The sequence below is a fragment of the Pseudorca crassidens genome, chromosome 11, assembly GCF_039906515.1.
Source record: "Pseudorca crassidens isolate mPseCra1 chromosome 11, mPseCra1.hap1, whole genome shotgun sequence".
Taxonomy (NCBI): domain Eukaryota; kingdom Metazoa; phylum Chordata; class Mammalia; order Artiodactyla; family Delphinidae; genus Pseudorca; species Pseudorca crassidens.
In genome coordinates this window covers 94,453,589-94,474,916 of record NC_090306.1, presented here as the reverse complement: position 1 = coordinate 94,474,916, position 21,328 = coordinate 94,453,589, and the positions used below count along the sequence as shown (strand labels likewise).

The 21,328-nt window shown below is 39.3% G+C and overlaps 1 protein-coding gene across 25 annotated transcripts in view; it reads left to right on the top strand.

Annotated features, from left to right (window-relative positions):
• The window catches only part of RBFOX2 (RNA binding fox-1 homolog 2), a 261,970-nt gene that overhangs the window by 136,541 nt on the left and 104,101 nt on the right, over nucleotides 1–21,328 (top strand). Inside the window, exon 1 of one of the 25 annotated variants that reach the window (XM_067697920.1) lies at nucleotides 20,531–20,633. The exons of the other annotated variants lie outside the window; for them this stretch is intronic. The gene's annotated coding sequence lies outside the window, so the exon portion shown is untranslated. Of the gene's footprint in view, nucleotides 1–20,530; nucleotides 20,634–21,328 lie in introns of those variants that run through there. 25 annotated transcript variants of the gene reach the window in all.

The following is a 21,328-nucleotide window of genomic DNA, read 5'->3' as shown; positions in this document are numbered from 1 at the left end:
CCATTTAGGCATCCACTTAAAGAGGTTTTTGTTTGTTTGTTTGTTTGTTTTTGCGGTACGCGGGCCTCTCACTGTTGTGGCCTCTCCCGTTGCGGAGCACAGGCTCCGGATGCGCAGGCTCAGTGGCCATGGCTCACGGGCCCAGCCGCTCTGCGGCATCTTCCCAGACCGTGGCACGAACCCGCGTCCCCTGCATCGGCAGGTGGACAGTCAACCACTGCGCCACCAGGGAAGCCCTTAAAGAGGTTTTATTTTGAGACTCTAAGGGGCTTTTATTTGTAAGATATGCTGTGGTATTACCTAATTTATGTTACAAGGAGAACAGTATTCTTTTTGCTGACTTTTCTTGGTATAATCTTTTTCTGGGCACATTTCATCAACAAATTTAAGACAATTGAAATGCTTATTAAAAGTGTCCCCACTCTGTATCTGTAAACTCTAGGTTCTTCTTATTCTTTTGTCTTTTATATATTTAGCCCATTCATTCATCCATGCTAATTGGCAGCAACTGTTTTGGGAAAGTACTATAAGGCATAATGAAAACTGCTAGATTTCTACTTTTATATTTTGGTAATTTGCATTTTTTCAGTAACTTTTATTTTCCTTTGAACCCTTAAGATTTACCTCTTTTCACCAAGAAGTAAACTAATTTAAATAATTTAATTAATTAAATTTAAAAAATTTATGTCCAAGTTGGGCAATAAATCCTTTTACTTTTATTTTTACTATTTCACCAGACAAAATATATTAGGCAGACTTCTTAAAATTTGATAATGAAAAATTCTATTTTGTTTTGTCAATAAAATGTAAAATTTTAAATGTCAAGGCATAAACTCCCAGGGGATAAGAAGGGGCTAGGAGAGTAGGCAAGTTGAAAAGGGGTGTTTGGGGCTTGGCCAGATTCTTAAAAAGGCGGTCTGCCTCTTTATGGTGTTGGCTGCAAAACAGAAACACATACTTTGAGCATTTGTTATTTACAGTTGGTGGTGCATAGTTTGGGGAATAGGTGAGGGATATGTTACTTTCGTAAGCACAGAATCAAGTTCTGACCACTCATTATTTGGCTGAAGGTTTATTGAGTTTCTACTATGTGTAGATATCTTGTAGTGTGCCTTTCAGAGTGTTACCTGGATTTTTGCTTAAACTAAAGCTAGCCAGTGGCCCCATTCTCATTCTTTAACAGAAAAAAAGAAAAAGAAAAGGGGGTAAGATGTGTGTATATTTTAGGTTTAATAAATTAAAGTTAAACTTTCCTTTTGAATACCTTGCCGAAGGACTTAAGTGCTTGTGGTCTTAGTTCGCTAGGGCGGCTGTAACAAATTTCCACAGACCGGTGGCTTAAACAATAGAAGTTTCTCTCACAGTTCTGGAGGCCTGGGAAGTCCCAGATCAAGGTGCCTGCAGGGTAGGTTTCCTCCTGAGGCCTCTTCTCTTGGCTTGTAGGCTGCTGCCATCTCCCCGTGTGCACACTTGACCTCCTTGTCATGCATGCGTTGGGGCGAGTAAGAGCAAGAAAGTGGATGCGAGTGTCAGCCGGCTCTCTGCTGGCTCTTCTTTTTTTTTTTTGCAGTTCGCGGGCCTCTCCCTGTTGTGGCCTCTCCCGTTGCGGAGCACAGGCTCTGGACGCGCAGGCTCATCGGCCATGGTTCACGGGCCCAGCCGCTCTGCGGCATGTGGGATCTTCCCGGACCGGGGCACGAACCCGTGTCCCCTGCATCGGCAGGCGGACTCTCAACCACTGTGCCAGCCACCCTGCTGGCTCTTCTTATAAGGACACTACTCTTATCAGATTGGGCACCTCGAGGTCCTGTCTTCTAACACAGCCACACTCGGGGCTAGGACTTCACCACGTGAATTTTGCAGGGGAGGGACCCACAAACATGAAGACCATAACACTTGTCTTTTTAATTCATCCCAAATCTGAGTATTTACTGTGCACTAACCACCTTTCTAGTCCTGGCCCTCTCCAGCTTTGTAAACTCAAAGCAATGACTCAGCCTTACTAGTCCACAGTTTATCAGTAAAACAAAGGTGTTGAACCTGTCAGTAGCCATGATTCATTCTAACTCCATGGATACTAGTTCCATTTTCATTTTCCTCTTATTTTCCTCTTTCCCTGGTACACTTAGGATTTTGTGTCAGGTTTCCTCTCTGTTTTTACTCTTCTTTTTCTCTCCTTTTGTTTCTTTGTATTTTTTATGCTCACGTTCTACCCTCTGTCTCCATCCTCCCCTTCCCTGAATTGGACATATTTTCTAAGAACTTATAAGTTTACTATATTTAGTAACTCTTTAAGGATTTAGCAAGTAGATGGAATGTCATATTTCTTTCTGTTAAACGTATTGCAAACCTCTCAACTAGATTGACTCTAAATTAAGTTGCTTTTTAGTCACTTCAGAACATATTTGGGTGGTTTTCCTATATGTGTTTCCTCACATCATTTTTCTTAAAATTTAGCCCGAGGGAGGTTAGGGATATTGTTTTTCATGTATGCTTTTAGTAAAGCATCTACTTCATTGTGGGGGATCAGTTAGTACGAATTGACCCTGATGACAGTGATGGACTTTTCACTCTTGAGGGAAGGAAAGACCTGTGCTATCCCTTCCAATCTCTCCCTTTTGATCTGTGACAAAAGGAAGTAGTTGTTCTACAGTCTCATGGCTTTTCTCCTTTTGTGAGTATTAGCAACAAACTATGAAGTCAGCTTCACAGGATTTAAAAATTGTGGGTAACGTGGGTGCAAGACTGCATTGCTGCTGACATTCCCATGACTGATGGAGAAAGTTTGCCAGAAACATTGTCACCTGGACTATTATAAGAACTAGATCATGAGTGAAGAGAGGTCTTACCCTAGTTGTAATATAAATCCTTAGTCTGATGGGCAGTCTGAAGAAACAAATCATTCCGAAACAAATTCTGCACATTTTAAAGCTGTTTCTTCTAGAATTAAAAAAATCTGTTAACTACAACACGGTAGTAGGTATTGTGATAATCATGGTGATTATAATTATAAGGATACAGATCAGCAGCTGCTGATTTTTGAGTGCCTCCCTCCTACTTGCCAGGCTTTCTACTAAACATTTTACAGTCATTAACACATTGAATCCTAACAGCAACCCTGTGTTAAGTGGTCACAGACGGGCCACTCTGTTTTTTCCTGTGAACTCTTTAAAGTCGGAGGTGAATTCTCTGTGTCCCCAGCACTTAGCTCAGGGCTGAATGTATATCAGGTACGCGGTGGTAGATGTTGAACTGACTTGGACTCTGGCATACCATCTTGCTTAGAATTGTCGGTCTTTGCCTGCCCTTGCCCTGCCCAGCCATGGCCACAGAAAGCTTGCAAGTTCAGGTCTCTAAGTTAGAGAGTTTAGTCTGACCTTCTATTAAGGAGCTACTTTCCCACTACTCAGCCACAGGCTTTAAATAATCTGATGCCTCATTACCCATGTGCCAGGGGTTAAACATGACCCTTATCAGATTGGCTCGTCTCCTCGCCTGGTCTTTTTGTTCTGGTACATGGTGATGCTCTAATTTTTCTTGGGGCCTGAGCCCAACACTGAACCCCAGTTCAGTGTACAAAGGACTCCCCTAACCAGTGCCTTTTTAAACTTATTGGATCCTGATTCCCTTTTTCTTGCTTTGAGTTTGATGGTATTCCTTCTCATGTGACTAGGAAAAGTGAGATTTGGCCTGTCCTCTCTCACTGCACCCCTTGAATGAGAACAGCTCTGATTAGGCTAGTTTGATAAACCGGAAGCCTTAATCAATTGGATCTTGACCTCTTTCTGTAGGATATCAGTCTTTTCCCCATTTTTACTGCTTTATTTCCATTAAATAATTCCTTGCCCCCAGGACTCAGCATTTCCATTGTTGCCTACTGATGTTACCCTCACTCTGAAGCCCTCTTAACTATTGTTCAGAACTCCTTTCCTTCTGCCCTGGGCCTTCAGCTTCCAACTGTTTTGTCTTCCTTTCTCTTACCTTCACATCTCTTTTGTCCCCCTCTCCTCCACCCATACAACACACATTACTTAGGGAAACCCAGTTATATTTCAGAGCGTGGGTCTTGAAATGTGTTTATGCATCGCCAAAGTTCAGTTTCCCTTCATCTTATCTCCGCAGGCAATTAACACAAATGAAAATAGTGACCTTTTAGAATAGCTTTCAAGGGACGGAGCAACATACCAACTCCCCCAAGATGCTGCTGAGTGGGAGCCAAGTGGCGTGAAAAAGTAAGAGCACCAGGAGTAAACCTTTTAAGTGCACAGTTTCAAACTCTGGGACTAAATGGAAGCAAGAGAAGCAAGTGGAGAGGCGAAGTGGTGCCGACTGTAATGTGGAATAAGATCTGTTTAAAAGATAATAAAGGCAAAATCCAGAATACATGGAGAGCCCCAGCGAGTTGTTTTCTTGTTCATATTCTCTATAGCCATGTCCCTCGTTGCATTGGTAGCTAGACTAAGTCATGTTTCTTTACACATCTCTGAATGAAAGGTCAAAAGAGTATAGTTCATTAAACCCTTGTTGCCTCCAGACAAATCCTGAAAGTTCAAATAACTGGAAGTCAGTACCTAAAAACATAACATACCCTACTATTTTGGGAGGAAATTGAGACCTGCTTTTATCAGCCATTTATCCAGAAAAGTGTATGTTCTGTATAAATCCAGCCAAGTGTCCTGCACTGTCTGCATATTCTCTGTAATGCAGTGGATGTTCATAATGTGATCCAGATATTTTCAGTACAGTTCTGTGTTATTTCATTGATTCCCACATATGACAGTTCTCAGCCAGAAACTCCTGTTGTTTTTTTATTCAACTTTACTGTTTCTCTTAAGACACAGAAGTTGTTGAAAAGCCCTCTTCTGTTATCCTTTTGCATAGAGGTTACTATTTTGAACCTTTTAAAGGGACCTTGCCACAAAAGTCCATATTTACATTCTGTATGTTTAGAGCCATGATATCAGGCAGAAATTAGAAGGAAGTATAAAGCAGAATCTCAGGGCTGGGGTGAGAGAGACTATACAGTTCAAAAAAGAACATTTAAATCTCTAAGTTGTAAAGAACATTTCATGAAAGTAAGGCTGTATGCACTCTTCTGGGCTGATGGAGGAGGATTCAGAAGATAACGGTGAATAAATATTGTAGTACAGGGGTTTTTAAAGTGAGTAAGAAACACTTGTGTAGAATCTCTTAATTTTCCCAGAGTGACTAAAAGAATTTCCACTTTGGTAAGTCTGCAGTACAGTGTGTCATTATAGCTGGTTCACACCAAAAGATGTGGGATGGGGCTTCCCTGGTGGCGCAGTGGTTGAGAGTTCGCCTGCCGATGCAGGGGACACGGGTTCGTGCCCCGGTCCGGGAAGATCCCACATGCCGCGGAGCGGCTGGGCCCGTGAGCCATGGCCGCTGAGCCTGCGCATCCGGAGCCTGTGCTCCGCAACGGGAGAGGCCACAACAGTGAGAGGCCCGCGTGCTGCAAAAAAAAAAAAAAAAAAAAAAAAAAAGATGTGGGATGGCTTGAGGAGAATTCAGGCATGACCAAAAAGGGGCAATAGATTCTTGACCCTAAATTTTCCCTTGAGGATTTGAAGCCAGATTGGCTTAAACAACTGTTTAATAGAAAACAAAACACACACACCACACACACACACACACACACACACACACACACACACACACAAAGATTGGCTTAAACAACTGTTTAATAGAAAACACACACACACACACACACACACACACACCAAAGATTGGCTTAAACAACTGTTTAATAGAAAACAAAACACACACACACACCCAAAGATCTCTCTTACTGCTTTAGCCCCTTAGTAAGACAGTTGGAATGTTGGAGCTGGAATGTTTCTTGTCAGTTGGTCCCTGACTTGAAAGAATTACAGTGGGGCTAGTATTTGGGTCTCTGGCCTAGCCCTTAGAAGAGAAGGAGTTTGGGGTTTTTGTAAAGGAGTTGAGGGTTAGAAATGAAAGTAAAGGCCGTTTAATCAAAGGGAAACATCAGAGAGGTAGGATTAGGAAGTGAGCTTGGGGAAAATACCTAAATTAGAAATATGAGTTGTTCACCAGGGAAAAATAGGAGTGTTTGAATGGAGCAGCTTTTTAAAGAAGGAATTATCACAAAAGCATGTTAATTTTTCTGGCCTTCTGGTTCCTAATCTTTATTTTTCGTTTTGAACTTCTGAGAATCAAATGAAAGCTCTGGACCAGGTCCCCAGAACAATGTACATTTCTATAACATTTTGCACACAGTTTTTAGAGGATCATGGGCCCTGTGAAGCCCAACCATATTAAGAATATATTAAGTCTTCTGTCAGCTGCTACAGCCCAGACTTAGCCAAAATATAGTGAACTTGGTGCCACAGGAAGTATTTGGAGGCTGTAAGATGATTAACGTTGCTGGCACGTGGATGAAGAATGGATTAAATTCAACGTAAAAATGTATGTGTGCCTTAGACCTGTACTCTTGTGCCAGACAATAATAGAATCTGGATTTTAAAGAATTTAATTTCTTTTCATGTCTATTTAGTACTTTTTTTTAAAAAAATGAAGGTAATTGACTACAGCTGAAATATGAGGTATATATATTATTTAATGTGCTGGACATAAGATCCTGGAAAATTAGCCGCAGTCAGGCTTTGTCATTCACTGTGACACTGAATAAGGCATTTATCCTGTTGTATAAAAGAGTACATCTTAAAGAGATACCGAAAAGCAACATGTGCAGGATTGCTCCAAGGCACGTAACTTCCACGTTAAAACTGCAGGTATCCTAGAACTACAAGCCAGGGAATCAAGATGACAGAGGCTAATGTGAAATTGAATATTTCTGTATATGGCAGCTTATAGTTAAGGTGGCGAGAGCAGGCTGGGTCAAGGTGATAGATTTAGAGTGAGGTCCTATATGTGTAAGAAAACCAGAGCCATAGTGGGCTTACTCACTGGGGCTGAATAAGAACTGAAAAGTCAGGTGATATGGAAGATCCATGTGCCGAAGTCTAGAATACAAGGATGCTAGCTGAGGCAGATGAATTTTCATGCTGAAGCAAATGGCCCAGGCAGTATTTTAGAGATTGAACTCTTGAGTAAGGTACCTGAGAGCTAGGGATTCAAGGCCTCTTTAGTAAATAGGTTTTGGACATAATTTATTTCTTTATTTACTTTTTTTAAATTCAGCAAATACGTTGTGCACACCTGCTGTGGGCCAAGCACTCTGCCGGTGCTGGGAAGACGCAGCAGCCTTGATTTGGATGCTCAGTCAGTCAAAACATTGCCTCATTAAAGAGCTACTTTTGTATGTTTTTGGTGAAAGTAGGAATGAGTTCCTATACTCATTAGTCTAAAGCTTGGCAGAGTGTGGAGTGAGACAGTCTGGCTGGAATGAAAGGAAGGAGACAGCAAATAAAACAGTTATTCCTTCCTGCCCTCACAAATATTTTAGAACTTAGGGATCGATTTTCCTAGATTCTTTTGATTTGGGTGGTAAATAATATCATACTTCTGGATATTATTTTTTGGGAGTCTTATGGATGCTATCTTAGTTTTTTGTGTTGTTTTTTTAAAAATAAATTTATTTATTTATTTATTTATTTATTTATTTATTTATTTATTTATTTTGGCTGCGTTGCGCCTTCATCGCTGGGCGTGGTCTTTCTCTAGTTGCGGCCAGCCGGCGCTACTCTTCGTTGCAGTGCGCGAGGTTCTCATCGCGGTGGCTTCTCTTGTTGCAGAGCACGGGCTCTAGGCACGCAGGCTTCAGTAGTTGTGGCATGCGGGCTCAGTAGCTGTGGCTCGTGGGCCCTAGAGCGCAGGCTCAGTAGTTATGGCGCATGGGCTTAGTTGCTCCGCGACACGTGGGATCTTCCCGGACCAGGGCTTGAACCCGTGTTCCCTCCACTGGCAGGCAGATTCTTAACCACTGCACCACCATGTTCTCGCTATCTTAGTTTTAAAAGGTGATTTCAAAGTATCTATGATAGATCCTTTCCTGTTGTTGTCTTAAGTGGGAAGTAATGAGTACTGTAGTATGAACCCAGACTTTCTAGAAAGATTCTACATATTGGTCCTTAATTGATTTGAACCAGATCTTCTGTCTTAATCCTTCCTTCTTCCTCCTTCCCTTCATTTTTTTTTTTAATACATGCAGTCAGTGGAAGTATTTTATTTTATTTATTTATTTTTCTAAATTGGTTTTCTTTTTTTTTAAATTTCATTTCATTTATTTTTTTATACAGCAGGTTCCCCTTCAGTTTTAATAGTTTGTATAAGTAATATAAAAAAGTTTTTTGAAAAATGGTGTGATATATACAGTGTTGGATATTACATTAGTAAAATAATCATATCTAAAAGTATGTTTTTTATTGATATTTGTATTTTGTTTTGGCTAAGGTGACTGAAGGGAACTTACTCGAGGTAATAAAGAACAAAAAATTTTAACTTGGAAACTGATGATCAAATGGAAGGTGTGAATCCTTATTCCTTTTCTTCACAAAATAATTTTCAAAGAGTGGTAATGCAAAAAAAGCTAATCATATTAACCGAGGAAAGATCTAAGTTTTTTTTTTTTTAATTGTTTTAATTGGAGTATAGTTGATTTACAGTGTTGTTAGTTTCAGGTGTACAGCACAGTGATTCAGCCATATGTGTGTGTGTGTGTGTGTGTGTGTGTGTGTGTGTGTGTGTGTGTATTCTTTTTCAGCTTCTTTTCCCTTATAGGTTATTACAAAATATTGAGTACAGTTCCCTATGCTATATTACATCTTAAGTTCTAATAGTGCTTACCAAAGCAAAAAACTTTAGTTAATACATTTAAGAAACATGAGTGATAAATAGAAGGCTGTTACAAGGCAGTGTCTGCATAGTGCTTTTGTCCTCTGATGTGGGCAACTATGTGTCTAGTGAACACAAAGAATACATTGTAAAGTCCATAATGTTTTGGTAGCTCCATAGGAAGAAGCATATGATATAATAATTATAAACATTAAGCATAATCATTTTGTGGTGTTCTGGGTGACATCAAAATATAAAACTGCTGGCTGATGTATTCAGATTATTCTTGATTTCAGGGTTAAGTAGTTTTATTTTTTAATTAAACTTTTTATTTTGAGATAATTGTAGATTCACTGCATATTTTGATGGGATTTTGACACAGGTAAACACCCATGACACACTCAAGGTAATGAATATATCCATAACACTCCCCGAAGTTTTTTTCCTTATCATTTTGCCACATTTGCTTTACTGTTCTTTCCTCTACTATATTTTTATGAACATTTTGAGAATAAATTTTTTAATTATGTATTTGTATGTATGTGTGGATATGTGTATACATGCATATATATCATGTTCCTTTAGTCCCAAATACTTCCATACTTATTTTCTAAAAACAAGGGCAGTCTCTTATAGAACCAGAGTACATTATCAAAACCAGGACTTTTAATACGGATATTATCATCTCATCTGCAGCCCACATTCCAATTTGCCAGTTGTCCCAATAATGTCCTTTATCGCAACAGATACATTTTTTCCATTAAAATTTTAGTGTTCAGATAATTGTAGATTTGCATGGAGCTGTAAAAAGTAGTACAGAGAGAGCCCAGGTACCCCCTTTGCCCGGTTTCCCCCAGTGGTGACGTCTTGCAAAACTCTAGTACAGCATCGCAACCAGCAAGTTGACAGTGATGTTCTCAAGATTCAGAATGTTTCCATCACCACAAGGATTCTTTCTAGTTGTTTATTTATGGCCACAGGCACCTCCCACCTGCTCCTACTTCTCCTTAACTCTTGGCAACCATTCATCTGTTTTCCGTTTCTGTAATTTTGTCATTTTAAGAATGTTATATAAATGAAATCATATGGCATATGACTTTTGGGGATTGCATTTTAAAACTAAGCATAATTCTCTGGAGAGCCATCCTGGTTGTTGCATGTAACAATCATCCGTTCCTTTTTATTGCTTAGTAGTATTCTGTGGTTTGGATGTATCACAGTTTGTTTAAAAATTCACACATTGAAAGATATTTGGGTTGTTTCCGGTTTTTGCCCATTATGAATAAAGTTGCTGTAAACATTTGTGTATAGATTTTTATGTGAATCTTTCTCTGGACTAAATGCCCATGAGTGCAATTGCTAGATCCTATGGTAATTGCATCTTCACTTCCTTAGGAAACAGTTAAACTGTTTTTGCAGAGTGGCTGTACCGTTTTACATTCCCACCAGCAATGTATGAGTTACTCAGTTTTTCTACATCCTCACCAGTATTTAATGTTGTCACTTTCTTTTAAAGCTATTCTGATAGATATGTAGCGGCATCTCATTATAGTTTTAATTTGCATTTCCCTAATGTCTAGTGATTAACATCTTTCCATGTGCTCATTTACTATTTGTATATCCTCTTTGGTGGTATCAGTGTCTTTTGCCTACATTCTCATTGGATTGTTTATTTCTTTACTGTTGAGTTTTGAGGGTTCTTTCTGTATTCTAGATGCTAGTCCTTTGCCGTGTTTGCAAATATTTTCTCCCACCCTATGGCTTGTCTTTTCCTTATCTTTTCCTTTGTTTCTTTTACAGAAGAATTTATCAATTTTTCCTTTTATGAGTCATGTTTCTGGTGTCAAGTCTAAGAACTCTTTGCTTAGCCCTAGGTCCTGAAGATTTTCCTCTATGTTTTTTGTTTTCAAGTTTTACAGTTTTGTGGAGATGCGTATATGGGCTCCCTGCCTCTCCTTCTCTAATATTACTTGGGCAGGGATGTTGGGATGCCTGGTTATGGCCTGGTGAGGGTGGAAATCTCTGCTCCCCACTTGGCCTTTGCTGCCGTGGGTGGGAGTGAGGTGCGGATATGCCTGGACTAGAGCAGTCTAAAGTTTTCTGTCTTGCTAGGGTGGCCCTTTCCATGTTCTTTGGTTGCAGAGAGCACGCTTTTGTTCAGGCCTTTGTCTGAACCCATTGGCATTTCCGGGTTCTTTAGCTCCAAGTTTGAGCTATAGAAGGCATAAAGGAAACCCAGGGAACTCACCACTGTGTTCTGAGGTCCCAATCCAGTTTGCTTTCTTCTCTCCACCTTTAAGAGTCTTCTTATGTTTATTTAATATATAAAATGTCTAGGGTCTTAAATTGTACTTAGTGGGAGGAATAGGGATGAGGTATGTACTCCTTCCAGGAAGCAGAAGTCGCTAGTTTTGTTTTATGTTAATTGATAGTATTTCTGTCAAAGAGAAACATGTGTATAAATATAAATGTTCCAAGAGAAATAAATGGTACATGTACTATCTTCCAAACTTTCTGTGTTACTTTTATTATTTTTTTTTTTTTTTTGGAATTAAAATTCTACAAGTCATAGGGCTCCATAGAGTTTCAGGAAATAGATATTTATCTAATTATGCTATTTGAATAGAACCTTCATGGTATCTTTTCTGGTATATAACCCCCCCCCCCAAAATTTTTTTTATTTTTGCCTTTGATTTATGGCAAGTTTTAAAAACTTACCCCTGAACTAGACTTTTGAGAAAATTTTCTCAACATATACTGTTTTTCTGGCCATTACTAAAATGTAATTATCAGTTTGTAACATATTTGGTTCCAGCTGGGTCTCTGTCTCTTGTAATTTATCCCCAGCACATGTCTATCTTAGACACGCTGGCTGCAGTTTGATAGCCATTATGTGGCATGTTGCTGCTTATTGTGTCAGCAGTTTTAATTTGTTTCCCTAAATTTGCAATTATTCATATCATGGTCACCTTTTTAAAGTTAAAGAACTACTCATTTACAAAGTTATTACAGTTCCACAGTCCTTTACCTGAAACCCTTGGAGTCAGATATCTATTTTAATTTGGAATCTTAGATTGTAGAAAGGAAAAGCAGTACATACACTCTCTGTTAGGGTAACACCCCTAGCTGGGCATGGACAACACCTAGTAATCACACTCATTCATATATTTACAGCTAAATGTTTTTTAATATTCACACCAGTTATGGTGTTTGGGTCCCATTTTATCACCAAATGAGTCCCTCTTCCACCACCACAAAGTTAGGTGGCTGGGGCGGGGGGAGGAAGAAGAAAGAAGGAAATAGTTTTCCAAGCTTTTTGGACTTCGGATTTATACATAAGGGATCTTGGCCCTGTGGAGACAGGACCTCAGCAAGCCAAGTTAGAGTAAAGGCCGCTATCTTTAGGCCTGAATTCCCCACTGTTTAACTGCTAAGGTGGTGCTCTAGGCCTGGATTTGCTAACTGTGGTTGTTTCCAATATGAAAACAAAAGCAGCTCTTGGTTTAATCCTGTTATATGGTGTTGATCTTAAAAATCATTGGATTCATGTTAGGATTTTGAGTTTAATCCTGTAAAGATCAGACTAACTTTCATCTTATTTATCCTAAATCCCTCTTTAATCTTGTTAATTATGCCAGGCCATTTTCCCCAAGGGCTAGGGTAAAATATCTATATTTGTATATATTCATATAGTTGTTTTTCCAGAGATCTCTCTCTACCAGCCCCCTCTCTCTCAAAAAGAAGATCACTTTTCTCACACAGAGCTAGAGAGCCAGGCATTCTTCCCCGGAGTAACATTAGTATTGCAAGGATGACATTAGTTCTGTATTCGTACACCTAAGATTAAAGTGGGTCTTGGCAAGGCCTCCTGAGAGGGAATCTAGTCTTCATCTCGGATTTCCTGAGGAGGCATATGGCACTCTTCCAAAAGGGGATATAATTTGAGTTTAGAGGCTCTTAGGATATATTAGTTGGATTGATTGTAATTGAGACACCACTCCCCTGTAGCAGGATAGGAAATCAATTCTTAAGTTTTGACCTTCACATTGAAGTTGCACCGTGTGCCATAGGAAAAGAAAGTACATGTTTGGTCTTGGATCTCCTTGCTTCCACTTGGCAGAATGTAACTGCTTTAGACCTTGTGCTCTCTGTTTCTTTCTTTCTTTTTTTTTAAAGGATAATTGTCAATGACCGTCCTCTACAAGGCAATCAAAATAATAGCTCCCAGCTAACCATAAATTTTTTTTTTCTTATTTCTGCTTTTAGGGGTGGGAAGTTTTGTAACTAGATCAAAAGTGTTACTGATTGATTCAGGAACTAGTAACCTACTGTATACCAAATGATCCTTCTTGAGGCCCCACGTGGTTACTGTTCTCCCTCTAATTGTTGGGCGACTGTTGCTGTTGTTGGCTGCCAAACAGCTGGAGTACCTAGTGCCGTGCCTTACACTCGTAGCACGCGGCGCCTTTATGACATGGGCACAAGCCTGGTAGACTCTGTTAGTCTTCCTCTGCTTATCTCACTTATGACAATTCTACAAGGATTCCTAGATATAAAAGGTATAACAAACCATTGCATTATGAATTAAAACTGACTTTAGGGCTATTGGTATATTCAGCTATACTTTACTTTTCAGTGAAATGGGTACAGAGTCTTTTTAACGCATGTATGTTTATGAATGTTTACTTTGCTATTTACTTAAAAGGAAATTAAAGGATCTTCTTTGCAAAAACGAGAGATGAGTCTTCCTTACTGGAAATCCTGTAATGCTGACATTGCGACTGTGAGAGGTGGAAAGAAGTTGTTACCAGGATCTAACTATTAAGAATCGGAAAAATCTGGGGTTAAACTCACTGTCGGTGATGGAGTGATTGTGTATCTGGATGCTTTGCCGGAAGTGAGGAGGGGCAACTGTGATTTCTAATTCGCTTTGGGGGGAAGCTCCAATATCAGGGCTGCACATTCAGTGAAGCAGCCCCTTTATCATAAAGAGAATTTTAATTAAAGAATGTTCTTGCATCATAAGCAGAGTAAGCGACAGCTGGCTACACTGGGCGTTTATCTCCTTCAAACCACATTACCAGTAATTGCTGTATTAAATCAAAGTTAGAAGAGATTATAGGTCAGAATCAAGCCAAGGGGCTGGTGCCAACCCAAGGATTCCCACACTGCTGCATTGCTGCTGTCAGAGCCCTGTTCCTGTCCCCAGAAGGGATGAGTGTCAGGTAATGCCTGACAGTTCACCTGTAAGGCATGAGCATGATGAACACAATCCAAGAAGAGAGGCAGTTACATGTTCAAGACTTTGTGGCCTTGCCTTTTGGTTAGTTTTTCGTTTTGAACACGAGGGTACGGTTTCTCGTTGTGTTTCGGTACTACTAGACAGAACGTGTTACCTGCCTTGCACGTGGGGAGATTTGCTTTGGGATAAAAATCACTTGTACTTTCTCTGCTGTTTTACTTACTAATATTCCCTTCTTGATCAAGCATGGTCTTCTCACTTTGAGTAATTCCTTCCAGAGCAATGCGTTGCCCTACACTGCCTATGCTTAGGAGCTCCCCCTTCCTCCTTCTGACACAATTATGTAGCTCTTTATGTACTTTCTGCTTCCTATTGAGGCCACTTATTCCTCAGATAATTGATCTGGCTTCATAAATCAGGTAATTCTGAATCTCCTTAAAATGCCCTTCTTAAATTATTGGAGATGATGATGATGACAATGATGATAACAGTAACTATAATATAATATTTGCTATATGCCAGGCATTCATATGTTAACTGATGTAATCATCACATCCACCCTATGAGGTAGGTAATTCTTTTTCCAGATGAAGGACCTGAGGCAGAGTTGTTAAATAACTTTTACAAAGTTACACAGCTAGAAGTGATAGAACTACAATTTAAGTCCCAGTGGTTTGGTTCAGAACCCTGGACTCTTTTTTTTTTTTGCGGTACGTGGGCCTCTCACTGTTGTGGCCTCTCCCATTGTGGAGCACAGGCTCCGGACGCGCAGGCTCAGCGGCCATGGCTCACGGGCCCAGCCGCTCCGGGGCATGTGGGATCTTCCCAGACCGGGGCACGAACCCGTGTCCCCTGCATCGGCAGGCGGACTCTCAACCACTGCACCACCAGGGAAGCCCAGAACCCTGGACTCTTAATCACACAGTGTGTTGCTTGTGTAGACCAATCAGACCTAATAATACCCAATACTCTGCTGGGTATTAGGAATATTTTAAGGAGTAAGATAGATTCTATTGTGCCTGCCCTCCTGGAGTGGGAGAGGCAGAAATAATATGTATGACAAGTTGGAAAGGATATGTACAAGTGCTAAGAGTGTATGTAGCAGGGGTCTAACCTAGACTAATCCAAAATAATTTTCAGAAAAACTTGCCTTTTTGCTTCTGCTTATATCTCATACCACTATACCCATAATCTTCTTTTTGATAAGATTTTTTCTGTAATGTTTTAGGGCATACTGGGGACTTTCCCCTACGTCCCTTTACCAGTCCGCACACCCCCTACAAAGAAAATAACTAGCCCTCTGCAAATTCATTGCAGTAAGTAGGGCAGGAATTCATTTAATTTTTAAACAGCTCTACTGAAGTGTAATTGATATATAATAAACTGCAAATATGTAAAGCTTCCAATTTAAGTTTTGACATATGTATACACGCGTGAAATCACTACAACCATGATAATAAATATATTAATCATCTCCAAAAGTTTTCTTGTGCCCCTTTGTAATCCTTCCAATTCCCACCCACTCCCTGCACATTTCCAAGCAACCACTGGTCTGCTTTCTGACACTATAGGTTAGTTTTCATTTTCTATTATTTTATAAAAATGGGATCATACAATAAATACTCATTTTTACCTGGCTTCTTTCACTCATTGTAGTTATTTTGAGATTCATCGTTGTTATTTCATATACCAGTGGTTCATTTATTTTTATTGCCAAGTAATAGTCCATTGTGGATATACCACAATTTGTTCATCATTTATCTGTTCATGGACATTTTCAGTTTTAGGCCATGACACATAAAGCTGTTACGAATATTCATGTACAAGTCTTTATATGGATATATGTTTTCATTTCTCTTGGGTAAATGGAATGCATGAATCATATGGTAGGTTATAATTAACTTTTTCAGAAATTGCTAAACTGTTTCCACATTGGTTGTACCGTTTTACATTCCTGCCAGCAGTATTTGAGACTTTCTGTTCCTCCATAGGCTTGTCAGCACTTGGTATTGCAGGCTTTTTCATTTTAGTCGTTCTAATAGGCAGGTAGTGGTATTGTTGTGGTTTTAATTTCCTAAGAAGTAGTGATATTGAGCATCTTTTCAAGGGTCTATTTAGCATCCCTGTATATTCTTTGTTCAAGTGTCCAAATCTTTTGCCCATTTTTTAAAAAAATGGATTACATGTTTTCTTACGGTTGAGCTTGGAGAGTTCTTATATATTCTGGGTATCCTTTACCAGATATATGCTTTGCAAATGTTTTCTGTCAGTTACAGCTTGTCTTTTTATTTTCCTCACAGTGTCCTTTGAAGAGCAGAGTTTTTAATGAAGTCCAATTTATTAATTTGCTCTTTTATGAATTGTGCTTTTGGTATCATATCTTAGAAATCTTTGCCTAATCCAAGGTCACAGAGGTTTTCTATTTGAATCTTTATAGTTTCATGTTTTACATTTTTAGGTCTATGGTTCATTTTGAGTTAAATTTTGTATATGGCATAAAGTATGGATCTAGGTTCATTTTTGTTGCATGTGGATATCTAGTTGTTCTGGTACCATTTGTTGAAAAGACTATTCTTTCTCCACTGAGTTGCCTTTGCACCTGTGGATCTATTTTTGGATCTTCTGTTCTGTTGCGTTGATCTATTTTTCTATCTTGACACCAATACTGCACTGTCTTATGTGAGTATTAGGGGATTCAGTAGACTTCAGAAGAGTGGTAATGAGGTATGCTATACCTCAGATAATAGCATTTGCTTTTAGCACATAATAGAAAAAAGATAGTCGTAATCTTCGAAAACCTATTTTTGAATAGTGGAATGAAGTGGAGAAAAATACTATGTTCATGGGCTGGAAGACTCGATATTCTTAGGATAGTAATTCTCCCCAAACTGATCCATAGATTCAGTGTAATCCCGATCAAAATACAAGCAAGATTTTTATAGAAATTAATAAGCTGATTCTAAAATTCATGTGGAAATGCCAAGGACCTAGAAGAGCCAAAACAACTTTGAAAAGATAAACGAAGCTGGAGGACTAACACAGCCAGATTTCAAGCTCCAATAATTAAGATAGTGTGGTGTTGGTGCCAATATTAAGATATACCGTTTAATGTTATGCAATGAGATTGTGTCTGTTAGGTTTTGCGGCATAACAAACCTCCCCAAAACTTAATGGCTTAAAACAATGTTAATCATTTACTTGCTCACAGTTCTGTGGGTCAGGAATTTGGGTGAGTCTCCTAGTATGGGGAGGCTGGGCCCGAGTGGTCTAGGATGACCTCACTTTCAAGTCTGGCAGTTGGCAAGCTAATTAATTGGTTGGGAGGCGCAACTGGAACAGCTCATCCCTCTTCCACTTGGTTTCTTACCCTTCACAGTTCTTCACATGGTTGGCTCAGGGTTCCAGAGAGGAGCAGGAGAGGGCCAGTCCCTGTGGACAAGCACCTGTCAAGCCTCTGCTTGTGTCACATTTACTGATATCCCAATGGCCAATGCAAGTCACAAAGCTAAGACCAAATTCAAGAAGTGGAGAGAAAATTTCACCTCTTGAAGGGAGGCTGTGAAATGTTGTGACCATTTTTTGTAATCTACCACAGAGATATTATGAGTTAGTGGAGATGAAACTTTCTGTGGAGGGTAAAAGTCTCTATAATATAAGATAATTATGTGGAATCATTTGTAGACATATTTCTCTAACAGTATGAGAATATTTACAGTTATTTTCTGTATGTAAAGGTCATATCTTTACCCTTATCTTTTATGTACTATCTGTCTTTGCAGATTTAAAGTGAATGTCTATTGTCTTATGATTTATGGATACATTTTACCTTAGTAATACTGAATTAGAATGAAAGCATAATGAAAGACACTTCTAACAAAAATGCTAACTCCTGGCCTCAGAGACTGCATGCCATGTCTGTCACTCCAAATAGAAGAATACATTTCAGCCATAGCATGGCACCCCTGTTAATATGCATACTTCCTTTTGTACCATGTGTCACACAAAGGAGTGTTTCTGTACTTCACCGTGATTTGCTCTTCTCTGGCAGATATAATTTAAAGCATTTCCACTGGTGTAGAAAATTCAGCAATTCTCACAGTACCTTAGAACCAGTGGAAGTCTTATATAAATATTTTTGAACAGGTGTTTGACTTTGTTGCATATATTTACCTGCCTGCCTTTCTGTAAGCACCCTAAGTATGGCTTTGCCTATGCCATGCTGGTTTGTGCATTTGGAATGCTGTCCCACTACCTCAAAGCTCCCCACCATCGACCCCAATCCATCTGGAGAACTCTTACTAGCTTTCCACAATTCATTTCCAGCATTAACTGCTTGTGAGCTATTCCTGGGCTCCTCCACCCTCGGAAATTAGATGGCAGCAGTGGTGGCTGCAGCAGCAGTTGCCTCTTTATTTTTCTCCCAAGCCATGTTGTGATAGGTATGGCATTTATCACGTGGTGTTTTGGTACTTACTATTTTCTGCTTTCTCTCCCCTATTGTCAGCTCTTTGAGAGCTTTTCCTATTCCTAGGACTTCATACAGTGCTAGTGGCATCTTGGTTGAATGAATGAAGGTTAACTGAATGAACAAATAAGAGATGGTCTGTGCATGGTGATTAATTCATTTACCTCTGATTTGTATTTTCAAGTAATAAAATGCAGACCCTCCCTTTTCATATACTGATGGGCATATCTGTGTAAAAGGTACTGGCTTAATTCTTTGAGAGAAATACCAAGATGAACAGACAGGTCCTACCCCTAACAAAGTCATCCAATTAAAAAAGTATGCCTAAAAATGTAAGACACAGAAGCAAAAAACAAAACAAAAGTCCACCTTGATAGAGGCAGCAGTGGGTAGTTGAATGTATCAATAATTATTTTTGTATTTACTTGCCACTTGGAAGACCAAGAAGTAGCCCAAGGTAGAAAATCTTATTAAAGTAGGCATCGTGTCTATTTTTCATTCTGATCATGAATTTATCAATTTTGCTGCCATCTTTTTACTGATATTACTGAAACAGCTCTCTCTCAAAACTTCTCTTGGTCTCCTACTTGCTAAATTCAGTCATCTTTTCTAAATTCTCATTCTCTTTAACCTTTCTGTATCTCTACTCAACATTGTTATATACTCATCTCTGGTATCAATTTATGAAATACTTTCCCTAGTGCAAGGGACACAGGATAGTAAAGAAAAGAGGAAGAAAGTAACACATGTCCTCTGTGTCCTGGCTTTTGTGAATAGTACACAATCCTGCTTAATCTTTTTATCCTTTGTTGCTATTTCTGCCTTCTAGAAGTGAGTATTCCTTAAGGTTCTATTTTCAGCTCTTTGCCTTGTATCAACTGTTGTCTCTTTCCCTCTTCCCTCCATCCCTCCTTCCTTCTCCTCTCCCTCCCCACCTCCTCTCTCTTTCCCTTCTTCCCTCTTTCTCCCTCTCTTTCCTTTTTTGAAGTACGTAGTTAATGTTCAGTACACGCTGTGGACTAAATCATTGCAGCCTGACCCTCCCAAACTCCTCTTGGATCTTCATTTCCAATCCTGACCTCTCTTCTGGGGCTGCCACCTACAACTCTGAGTACTTGTTAGACATTTTCTATTGGACCTGCCACAACTTCAAACCAGTTCATGCTTCTGACTTCTCTCTTTTAGCAGTGTTATCCTTATTTGGCCAGTCAGCTAGACTTAGAACCTCAATGTTATTTTTAATTTCCTTCTCCCTTATACCCTTTTTCTGAAGTCTCCAGTTCCTGTGGATGCTGTCCTTGTAATGTCTCCTACATCTATTCCTTCTTTATTTCTACTGTTAACTTGTGGGTTTTGCATTAATAATCTGTAGACTGTTATATAACAGTAGCCCCCGGGACTTCCCTGGTGGTCCAGTGGTTAAGACTCCATGCTTCCAGCGCTTCCACTGCGGGGGCACGGGTTCGATCCCTGTTTGGGGAACTAAGACCCCACATGCCACGCGGCGCACTCAAAAAAATTAAAAAAGAAAGAAACCGAGCAGTAGCCCCTAATCGGCCTCCCCACCTTCTGATTGTTCCCTTTTCCATTCTTCCTGCAGCCACCACAGGCCATTTTCATAAAATGTTATTTTTGTAGCACTGTTTCCCTCTCAAACACTCTTTAAAGATAAGGTCTGAAATACATAGCCTGATGGCCTGGGTCCTCCACAATGACCCAGACCTACTCTTCTTGTCATTTGCCACTATTCACTCACAGTCAAGTAGACTGGTCACACTGATCCCTATGTAAGTCTTACCTATTTCTAACTACATTATTTTGCCTACATGTACATCTTTCTTGATCTCAGCCCCTCCATCCTCATCTGTCTATCTCAAACTGTATCTCTTTTTGAACTTCTGTGTTATCCCAGTTCACAGCAATCTTTGGAACCTTTTCAGATTACTACTAAAATCAATTTTATACCTTAGAACAGAGGTCTTTGCAATCTTTGCCGAAGCATTCTATCCCGAAGCCTAACTAGTATCTTTGAACACTCTTGGTAGGATTGTGGCGTAGGCAGAAGGGAAAGAAAAGGAGAGAAGAAAACAAGAATGAGAGAGTAGAAAAGAGAAGAATCTCAAATATTTTCTGATTATCCAGTACTGGGTAAGTCTTGAGATCCCTAGGGTTGTAAATGGTACAAATTATACTACAGTGTCACCAACTGTGTCCTCTGGCATGAGACTGATATGGTAGTCTGTCTACTTCATCATAAACAAAACTTAAATTTCATAAATCTCAAGATAATTTCTAGATATCTCACTCTTAAATATCACTAGGTCTCTTTCTCTCTGATATCATTACATTCTGTTTAACAGACACGTTCTAGGTGTGCCAAGTGTTGAAACTTATGGTCTGAATGTCTCTGCTAATGAGATATATAGAAATATATGAAAGGCCATTTTCCATATTCATGTTTCTAATTGATCAATATACAAAAATTTTAATACTGTAAAAGCATTCGTAATACTGCATAGTGTATACTTTTTCAAATGGTGTAATTTGGAATCGTCAGCAAGTAACTCTGAGCTTATTGTGGAGAATTGGTTTTTTTATTTCTGGAATTTTTATTTGAATGGATATAATAGTATTTAAGATTTAAAGGAAATACCTAGTCTGTTCCCTCTGAGGGTGGGGATCACTTAGTAGTAATTTGTGTTGAAAATGTTCACATATTTTTGTTTCTATTTTTAAAATGTCTTTGAAAATGGGAAAAAATATTGAAACGATGTGCAAGTTCTGACCCATGCGTAGAATCTCTGTTGGTAAGTAAGGCTGCAATAGTCTGCAGAAAGACTGTA